The 12,211-nt window shown below is 32.0% G+C and overlaps 1 protein-coding gene across 2 annotated transcripts in view; it reads right to left on the bottom strand.

Moving 5' to 3' along the window:
* Positions 1-12,211, bottom strand: part of LOC117315776 (atrial natriuretic peptide receptor 1-like) — a 349,153-nt gene that overhangs the window by 47,523 nt on the left and 289,419 nt on the right. The gene's annotated exons all lie outside the window — the stretch shown is intronic.

The raw sequence follows: 12,211 nt of genomic DNA, 5'->3' as shown, positions 1-12,211 counted from the left end.
AGTGACGTACCCATCTACTTATGAATCTACTCGCTGTTGTTTAGAGACTGTATGCGGAATCATTGGCAAAACAATTTTTGGAAATCACTGTAAATATTTCTGATGACCTGATAGACATGCTAAATCTACTGCTCTCTTTATCCAAAGATAGTTTACAGTATGTAACAGTGTATATGCCGCGTATTCAAGTATTATTACTGATCAAATTTATTTTTCTTAACCCTTTCACCCCTACTGACCATATTGGACTTCAACTTATGAAAGAATGGCAGAGTCCACTAAAGTTTCTTAGGGTTGAAAGGGTTAAATAAGTCATTAAAATTTAGGACACACAGCAAACCGAAAACACATACACACAGACAATTGTTAAAACAACAAAAACAAGACATTTTAATCGCGTAGATTTTTATTCGTACCGCACATGAAGAAGAAAAAAACATTTTTACACCTTGGAGAAATCAAATTATTTATAACATTTATTGATCAGATGTATACGCTTTGCTATATGGACGAGATATATATTTGTTTTGGGACAAATAATGAAAACTAGTGATTATGTATTTTACCAACAAAAATACGTTCAAAACTACCACAAAATACATTATTGATATTTTTACAAAGTATTGTTTTGACTTTTGATCAAAGTAAAATAGAAAAATATTTAGTAGTGTTTAAGATGATATGCAACTCTTTATGCGCACGATGAATTGTACGCTGATTCTACAAAAACAGATTGATATTTTCTGTTTAATAGTTATAACCGGAAGTAAAAAAGAGAACCATATCGATTACAAAAGCCAACTTAATAATTATATATATGATAAGTTCAATCTTAATAAAAAAAATACTGAATCAACTGACTACAATAAACATTATATTAATTAACATAATAAATATACAATAGTTGTAAATTGAAAAAAAAGTTGATGCTTAGAACTCCCTGAAGACGAAGGTGTGTGAATCACATTGACTTACTACAGATACTTGAAGTTTCAAAATGTCATATGACATCAAATTAATTGTTTTTCGCAGTTATCTTTTAAACTAACTAAAAACCTCAATATCAACAAAAACTATATTTCTCATTTTTTGGGCAGTGATGATATGATTATATTCACAGGAACACATTCCTAGCCCCATAGTCGATATGGTACACTCATATGATACGAATATATACAGAAAATAGGCGTAGGAATCAGGGCAATCACTGTGATCAATTCTATTAAAAATATGGCACCTCTCTTTGTTTATTAGAATCAATAAAACATATCAACTGTAAACCATCCTAAGATGGCATGTTGTTAATGACACGAAAACAATATATTTTGTTGCACGATACAGCAAAACAGAAAACAAGGATTTGTTTGGACTAAATTATACAAATCAATAATCTCCAAATTAATGCCAAATTTCGCATAACACGCGTCTGATATACGGAGATAGAAATATATACCTGTATCTACCGAAACATCATTGGGATATACAAATATATACCTGTATCTCCCGATATATCACGGAGATAAAAATATATACCTGTATCTCCCGATATGTCACGGAGATAAAAATATATACCTGTATCTCCCGATATGTCACGGAGATAAAAATATATACCTTTATCTCCCGATACCTCAAGAAGATAAAAATATATACCTGTATCTACCGAAACATCATTGGGATATAAAAATATATACCTGTATCTCCCAATACATCACGGAGATAAAAATATATACCTGTATCTCCCGATACCTCACGGAGATAAAAAATATATACCTGTATCTCCCAATACATCACGGAGATAAAAAATATATACCTGCATCTCCCGAGATATAACGGAGATAAAAATGTATACTGGCATCTCCCGGAACATCACGAAGATAGAAATATATACATGCATCTACTGGAACATCACGCAGATTACAGTTTACTGGCGTGAATTTGAACGTAAATATTGATTGAGCAATACCATACCTGCTATATCAAATACTCGAAAAAATTACCTCATGAATATATATGAGAGTATCATATTATCATGGAGGTGTTTCAAATAAATTGAAATTTAATAAAAAGAAATGTCAAAAGGATGTAAATTTTCCTTTAACAATAGTTGCTTACTATCATCTTTGAACGAGATAAGATACATTGCTTTTGACAATATGTCAAAAAGAATCTTTGTAAAATCGAAAAAAAGACGTGTAGGACAAACATACGCATATTTATAATAAGCAAATCTTGTCCAACCAATCACCTGAAATATCCCCAACACCAATATTTTAAAACTCATCCATACCGATATACATCGATCCATCCAAATCACGTGACTAATTATACATCAACACCTCACAAACAGTAATCAGATTAATTAATAGAATGTCTACTTCAAAGAATATAAAATATGGCACCTTATTTTTTTACACAGGGATTTGGTTACCGCGGGAAATAATCACGTATGGAGCCTTAGAGAACATTACTGAACATTACTTAAATAGAAGATGGATAATGTATGTATTGTATATAAATCTTTGTCTGATAATTTAGTATCCTAACGAAATGTTATGCAAAAGGTTTTTATGTAGGCACATATCCTCTTGCAATTGTAATGAAATTGGTTGAAATTGAAATTTAGAATATCTAAATTGACGTGTTACTCGGTTATATGTGAGGCCGGTACCCGCATGGAATCTCTACGGTACAATTATCCGAACGTTCTATAATTCCAACTCCCAAACCATCCAGGAGGATCCTACTCGGTTCGAAACGTTGGCCCTCGACATTTTATACCAAACATTGTTATATATCGAGATTTAAAATTTACAAATATACACATTTTATATAAACAATATATATAATATGAACAATATCAAACACTGATTATACAAGCTTACTTTATAATTACTTCAAACGGTTAACGAAAAATATAAGATATTAAAACAATGACAGAGAAAGGCGATTGGATGTTACATCTACAAAGTTGTTACTCAAAGAATATTTAATGCGACATAAGAAAATATCATAAATCATTTAAAATGTTAGGTATCATTATAGTTGTAAACTAATTGAGCAGAATTTTGTCTCCGTATTAAATCTTAGCTAGATACTACGATATGGGAGGTAATCCCTATTTCCGATTGTCTATTTACAAGGATATATAATTGAGACAAGGTTTGAAGCAACAGTATGTATTACCAATCATCTTGTCACAATACCTGTTTGACTAAACGCATAACATATTTGATTACTACAAAAATAATAGCATGGTACCACATTTTGATACATGAATGTCTTTGGAAACGTAACATCTGCTTTTAATGTTAATAAAACGTCAAATACTGTAACCAAGGAGACGCTATTCCTACATCATCAATTACACTTACGTCAACGTTACGTTACATATGTCGCAATGATGGCTACATATTGATAAACAACAAAAACACACACAAAAAATACAATGAAAATTCATTGTCTTTGATTCCTGAACAATGATAATAAACAATTGGATATTTTTGACGATATCAAAAAGAAAATATAAATGTCACAATAATGAAAGGTGTATACATTTTGTAGAAGGTTAGCATGTAATATTTCAATAATGAGGTTGAAAAAAATATATAAACAAAAATGTTTAATGCAATGAAAAAAATGGCACAAAGTCTGGACGAAATGTTTAACAAATATAACAAAAAACAAAATCTAACAAAAACAAAGACTACTTGTTTGGACGAATGAAAACGGTATATGTTTAATAAAACATGGTTCAGACACAAGAAGAAAAACAAAAATGATGCCAGTCATGTTTAAACGTATGGACAGACGTAACACAAATAACAGCGAGATCACGTTTTAAATATAATGACAAATGACGATATACGACAACAAACTCACAGTCATTTCAAAACCACATCATATCTCACAATGTAAATGTAAATATTTAAATTGTCAAATCAACTCAAGCCTATTTATATATCATAGATGGAAAGAGAAATATGGCTATCTGCACATTTTCAGTAACAACATTAAAAATATTGAAACACGTGATGTTGTATTCCTTGTTTTAATGTGTGCACTTTTAATTTATTGAGAACTGTTCTTGGTCAAAACTACCGAGGAATATTTTTTTTTCTAATGGTCAATTGTTTGTGTGACATATCTACGTTCTATGGCCTACATACACAATATATACTCATATCAGTTTATCATATCTACCAGTTATATGCAATCGATGTATATTGTATAACATACTTTTGTGGAGGAGCGAAAAAAGCCAACGAGAAACTTTTACAATCCTGACACGGAATTGCGTCTGAGAAAAAAAGCTATGGTAAAAAATATCAAGAACTTCAAACATTTTAGCTATATTTTTTACTTAGATGAGATATGTGCTTTTTCATGGAATACTTGTTAGACAATATTGATATGGTTTTTTTAAAGTCATTTTAAGGCATGTTACGATTGGAGTAAAAAATTCTACATATTAATAGAAACAATTAAGAAATGGATTCCGATCTAAATGACCCTTACTTGGCATAAATAAGTGCATAACATACTGACTGCATTTTTGAATCTAAAAAAAAATATGTGTGAAACTAAGAGATTCGGAAGTACCCAAACAATCCTTTAAGAGTTATCCATCTTTTAACGTGTTTGCAAACCAAGAGAAAATTCATTAAAATGGCTGGAAATCTAGCAAGCACCGCATTAAGTTGTCCTTCGTTCGTGTAATCAATATCAAATATGAAGTTACGTCGGAGTCATGATTATAATAAACACGACATCACATTTGGCCTAATTGGGTAAATATACGCAATCATATCAGAAATGTTGGTTGTTAACAATTATATGAAGTTTCAAATTAATAATAAAATTGGTAGATAATAGCTCTTTGGTACGCTTATTAGTCAAAGATCGCGATTGTATTCCTTCATGTTATATAACCCGCAATCTGATTGGCTGGTTGATATTACCTTTATCTTGCGGATCCAATGCATATTTCATGTCGTGAAGAAATATATTTCTTTGAATAAGACCACTCAGTTTCGTACACTACCGAGTCTCTCCCTCTCTCCCTATATATATAATGTCATAATCGATCGAAATAAAAACATGCTTAGCACCTTTCTATTTTTATTTACCATTGCCTCAACATTTTCCCATAGTGGGTAATATGTGTGTTCGTAGAAGTAATATATGGAACCATTTGCGTTGAATTTCCTGACAATCGATTTCTTTGAATTGGAAGGTACCATCTGTATCAACACCGAGAAAAATAAATTCCAGTTATTTTAAAATAGTAAATAAATCGTATTGATATCAATAGAAAATCCATGAAAGTTACAAAAGAGAACAAATATTTCCAAAATGCAAGATGACGTAAACCCTAGAATTTTCAATGTTCACGTTTTACAAGGTTACAGTAAAATTGATTTATCTTTGTGAAAAATGTGTTATGGACCCTATTTTCATCCATGATTGTTTTCAATATAGTCATCAATAATATAAAAAAAATGCTATAATTATGGTATGGACCATGGTTTTGTCAATAATTTTAACGTTAGGGATATTACTTTTTTATCCTAGTGTACCCTGGGAGAACATTTGGACCCCTTGAAAAGGCTGCATTTACTGTATAGATGGACCAGAAAATATATGTAATGTAACTGGTAACCGCGGAAAATGAGGAGCATATGAAGAGTGGTTGAAGAAGAGGTAGACGCTGAAATACTAACGTATCATACGATTATTACTGGTTGTGCGTAACAGGCATGTTATTGCTCTCATTAACTGTAGTGTATAGATATGGATATTACCTATAGGGCAAATTCTGATATATATTTACATTTGGTGTGGCAATGCCCTTATATATTACTAGTAAATCCCTACAAAAAGCAGCTTCATCTATGAGAGTATAACTGAAGTTGCCCTGAGGGCGTATGAATATCTCACTTGCAAAAAATGTAAACAAAGATTTATTTTTGCGATTCATTAATAGAACGTAAATATAAGCGATAAACTGCCTAGATGCGGCAGACCTACTGGTATAACTGCCACATGTGTCACAGACAAACAATCATGGTGCGCTAGCGCGCACCATTCAGTTTGTCTGTGACACATGTGGCAGTTATACCAGTAGGTCTGCCGCATCTAGGCAGTTTATTGCTTAAATATTGTACTTAAAATGTGATGTATAAATGCAACATGATTTGAAAATCTAGATTTTACATAATGACTGGCCATTACAAACAATTATTGAAATTTAAATATTAAATGTTATTGATATATCAAAAAAACGGAATGACAAAACCTCATCGTTCCGTGATTTTTTATACATACATGTATATGGGAATATGACATTTTTTACCGGTACGTTATTGTATATAAGGTAACCGACCTGTCGATTTGTTAAATGAAAGCGATTTATACGCTATCGATTTCTTTCGATGATTCAAAGTTCTACGATGATATTTAAAGATTCAAGCAATAAGGGTTAATTTTTTGGCGTAAATTCATTTTTGAAAATCTTGATTAACGGATATAAAATAATAACAATGTTATATCGAAATGGTCCGTATTATCATCGAGATTCTGTTAAAACCTATCAACTGGAATCATTTAAACAAATTTGATTTGTAAACGTTCCTATTTTGGCTCACTCAAGATTTATCGCAAAACCAAATTTTAAACAGAAAAGCGTAATGGTTCATTGGCGTGAAAAAATGATTTTGCATTAAAACAATATACAGATATTTTATTTGCCGCAATCACAATTTAGCGATTTTAACGGGGAAAGCGTTACATGTAACATTAGATCACCACTTTAATATGTACGATTATAGTGCCTTTATGTCAATACACACCGGAAAATCTTTAACTCGAAATACATTGTTTATAATTGGAATGATCACATCGTGATGTCAGTTTAAAAATTGTTTCTATAATAGAAATACGCTATTTTCAGAGGAAAATGTATTTCCATCAAGTAATTTCAGTTCAAATCATTAGTGACTTTTGATCATAGTCATAAAAAATGTAATATTTTATTATGATAACTAATGTATGTTATCGTCACTATATAATTCATTTGCTTTTTGAAAATCGTTATAAATAAGTAATGGATTCTGACATCATTATAACAGAGAAAAAATCAAATTCGTCTGCATTACCATTATCTTATCATTATATGACCATTATCTAAGTTACACGTATCCGTGACATAAAGTTATTGATAATTATATTTCTATAACGATAAATCCGGGATATAGGTCCATACAGAAAACAGTTCAATCATTTTTTTCGTTATCAGATTTGATAATAAAAGCTATTTGATCGAGAATGTTTTTTCTTACCCAATCAGAATCTGGTAATATGATTTGATAATAAATTACCAGTTGTATAATAAAATATTTGTCATCTCCTACATGTCACCATTTGATTATAATTTTCAATAATAAAGGTATGAGTTTGTTAGTCTCTCATCAAATCAGGCGTCGATCGGCATCATCTCGCTAAAACTTGTTGTCGTGCAACTGTTTCGAGAGTACGTCGAATTTTCCGGTATATCGTCAGGGAAAGATGTCCTGATGGCCCTACAAACGCACGAAGGGACTGTCATCCGACTTTCTTTCTTCAGTTTCTGTCCTCTGTGCATCCAGCACAAAAACTGGCGGGTGGCCATCAGACGAAATTTACTGCAAATAAGGAAATATTGAGTGTAGGACGTCCCTACTGTAAGTGGCTTCAAACATCTACAATCAAAATACACGTTAAACATCCAAAACATTAATAACTGTGAGTTGTCGGTTCAGCCTTGCATCGTATAATGATATGGTACATATGAACTTCCTGAAATAAATCATAGCTATATGTATATTTAAACACATTTGCTGTTTAAGAAAATACATTCCATTAAGTATAATGTATATCTAAATGCTTATGTTATCAAAGTATGCTACAGTTGGGAAGGGTATTCTTGCCAAGACACACTTTAAGGAGTAATACCTATTTGGAGACATGCAGGTAAACTGAATGATAAGGTATGAGGTTTTGCCACCTCATAAATTTTGTCAACTTGATATTGATTTAATTATTTAAATGCACACACTTTTTGATTTCCAATATCGCCTAATCTCCATGCTGATACAGCGATAACGTTTTGATTTCCTATTTCCCGAATTAACAAAAGCAATTTCTAATTCCCCTCATTTCCTGATTCCAAACCCCTGGCTTCAATCAGTAAGTACTAGAAGACGTATTTATTTCGTCAAGATATCATCAAATCTAGTTATTGGTACATTATGATGATTATGTAATATGTTGTACGCCGATTTATAACCGAATGCATTTTCCGGATAAGGTTTTTTCTCATTTCAATTTTGTCTACATCCCTTTTTAAATATCGCCCACCAACATCATTAACACGTGCAGACAGGACGAAATAGCCGTATTTGTCATTATTATAGCCAGGCATTAACCGTATCGATTACTGAATTGATATATTTCTTGCAATGCTGGCAACACTCCCTTAATCATACCTTATGTGTCTCTTGTAAATCTTCTTTCATTTTTTAATGTGTTGTCATGTAAAATCCAGAAATACATACATTCCGAATAAGCGGGGTAAAGTTATTTTAAAAATCCGATGCTAGAATCATGTGTTAATATAACTACCTGGTGATTTATATACCATAATCTCATATTATTTAAATCTCCTCTTCCATATTTGGTAATCTGACTTCCCTGTTCCCCTCTACTGAGTTTAAACATTTACCATCTAACATCACTGAAAAATCCTAGCCAGAAATGCCGCGTAATGAAGGTTTTGTTTTAGCATTAAAGCACATACTTTATTTGTTACAAAAGTCATATTTGGCTTTGCCTTTCTTTTCTTTTTGTTTATTTTAGATGTTTTTTGTATCGTTGCAACTGATGAAGTATTTGAAGATATGTTTGTGAAACCTATAAATGTCTTTGGACCTGAATGTCGCCATCTGCTTCGAAAGTCCAGGCATCACGGATAAGTTTTACCTTCGCTTGTGAAATGTTACATTGTATATCTGACAAGTGATACTTTATTGATATCAGAAATGTTACATTAAATGTCCAGATACATCATCAAGTAGATATATGTTTCTTCTTTAGAATAAGGAGCCGTACTTTATTAAATGAGATATCCTGCATGTGTAGTTGAATATTTCGAGTCTCCCCCCCCCCCCCCCCCCCCCCCCCCCCCATCCCCATCCCCACCCCCGGCCTTCTGTTTTAACTGCTTTGGGAATCTTGTTTTATTTACGATATCATCAATGCAATTATTTCACGTGGTGTATTAAAAGACATATTATGGTAGGAAGTACTTTGAATTTGTGAAAATCAAGGGAAAATGAAGCACATAGGGCCATAGAGTTGTACAAATATAAATATGTGCAACATAATCATAAACGTGTCATCACTCTAGTATTATATTGAGAACGTGAAATTGCTTTGAAGTAAATTACCATTGGGATGAAGCTGAAGACGCTTCCCTTTCCAGGACATCTGGTCCTATGATCTGGAACTTGTTTTTTTTAACCTCTGATGTTCACATTTGCCTTTGGTTTATCTAAGTTTAATCTACACCTCGGTACGTTCTTGCTTATCAACGAGGTCATTCATTATTATTCACATAAACTTTTAGAAAACTGCAAAGATATGTATACATGAAACTTAAAACAAAGTTAAGAAATGCCCTTGATATATATTTATATATATGTATATATATACTTATAACATTGTTTGTTTGTAAAAGTTTAATAGTACATTTAAGCATTGGATTTGCTTGTTGTTAGAACGTTATATTTACTATCAACTGAGCTCTCCTTGAAACCGAACAGCCATTTTGACGATATCACTGTCGTCATTGTGATAATTATCACGTCATAACAAACTGCCGATGGCATCACAGTCCGTTTTATATCTCTCTCTTTTCGGTGGTATTGATATACAAATCCAAATATATGTAGAATAAAAATTTATATTTGATAAAAAGCTTGGCATAGCTATCAAACTGGTGATATACATTTTTCGCGCTTGCCCTGCAAGCCCGAAAACATACGCGATGGAATCAGTTTAAATTCTAATTGATTATGTGTTTGATGTAGGGTAGAAAAGGAATTTACCACGGATGTGTATAATGGAGTGCATTAAATATGTCAACTGACATCGCTCTCATTTTAACAAGAGACTTGATTATAACACGTATGTGTGTTATTTTGAATGGTTTTGACAGCGCGACAGCAAGTATGGTGTTTGGTGAAATATACTGTTTATATTATATATTTTCATTGTCTTAAGTAATTCTACTCCTTTTCGAATCACTATATTCATTTACGCAAAATGAGATGTTATATCTTTTGCTTTTGTAAAGGTTTTAATCAAACTGTCGATTACTTTGTCAACTTCATAGTCTACGAACAATCATCTCCTTCAAATTATTAAATCTTATACTGAAAGCACGCTCTTATTTTAGCACATGATACATTTATATAGTGCACAATCTAATTTGGAAAATTACTCTTTTGTGCATCACATTAGATAACCCAACTTAATCACATTAGCGCAATGATGAATTCATGATTAAATGATGGATTAGCTGGTTCAAAATGACGAATTAGCGGACTCAAAATGACGAAATAGCGGACTCAAAATGACGAATTAGCTGGCTCAAAATGACGAAATAACGGACTCAAAATGAATTAGCTGGCTCAAAATGATGGATATTAGCGGACCTAAAAAGATGAATAAGCGGACCAATATGTATGTGTCTAAGTATTGAGTTAAAATCTAAACATGATATTAATTTTATGTCAATATATGTAAACTAACATAACTTACAATCAAGTTAGCCCTGTCGATTCCTTTAACACAATATTTATAAATATGACTAAGATTTACAGAACCGATGACGTCGTTGTAGCAGAAGACGCTTCCCTTCCAGGACACATGGTCTGATTATCCTCATAATTGTTTCCATGTAAAATTTAAACACAAATGTTCATATGTCCTCTCTTTTTACCATTTTTGAGTTAAAACTATTGTTTTGTTTTGTTTATTCCTCTGAGTCACTTTAGTTTGATGCAGGTTCCAATTGTGACATCCATATTAAACAGAAAACTGCTTCTTACATTAACAATGCTTAATGGATATGATCTTATTAAATCAGGAACGTGTACTACACCTACTTAACCTATGATAACGTTTTATCAGGTCCATAATGAATTAGAGAACACTTACTAGAGAATATAGCAGGACGCATTAAAAACAACATACCGTTGATATTATGTGTTCATCATTATTTAATTGGAAAACCGAATATCTGTGAATCTTGCATTTAAGTGTTGGGGAAAAGCAGCCTGTTTAGTAATTGGTTCTAATATATAATTGAAAATATGCAGAAATAATCACCTCCTTTGCTTATAACTTTAGTGGTAGACTAGCACTGATACAGACAGCTATTTCGTCCTTCTCGTCAGTGATGATAGGGGCCAGAAGGGTGGCCACCCAAGTCGAGAAAATCAGAATATGATTAAAATTGATATCTGTCATACTTTTTTTTTAATTAATTCGTTTAGGATTAACACCCTCATCGCGATTATGTTTTAAGGTATACAGAACAATCAAACAATGAATGTCTTCACAAATAAAATGTGTTAAAGACTTTGAAATAAATCATGTATAATAGCTACACAAAAAAATATATGTCAGATACAATTATATAAAGTCTAACTATAATTTTCCAAGAAAGTAAATTACATAGGAATATAAACAGCTGGTCCTGATGTGTCGAACCCAAATACCATTGTCAATGACACGACAGCTAATGACGAGACCTACAGACACTAAATTAGTTAACGTTAATTTCTGGGAGACAGGACGTATTATTTTGATTATCTGACTAATAAACTAGGAAGGAACTGTTTCCTATATACCGTCGAGGTAGGAAACCACAATGAACTTGAATAAGGATAACCTTGTTTATTTTTAGCAACAGTATAAGGTTAGTCACAGAATGTACCATCAATCTTTTAAAAAGGAAAGGAGATATGCTATTTTGGAACATGTATAATGAAACATCCTTTCAACAGGTTCTTTTGATTCGTATAAAAAACGTTCGAATTATCTGATAGTAATATATACCATATAAGTATCATAATGAACGGAAACCTGGCTTATTTCTCGCTTATTTACA

This window comes from Pecten maximus, chromosome 17 (genome assembly GCF_902652985.1).
Source record: "Pecten maximus chromosome 17, xPecMax1.1, whole genome shotgun sequence".
Taxonomy (NCBI): Eukaryota; Metazoa; Mollusca; class Bivalvia; order Pectinida; family Pectinidae; genus Pecten; species Pecten maximus.
The sequence above is the reverse complement of the archived record's forward strand: the minus strand, read 5'-3'. Positions and strand labels throughout refer to the sequence as shown.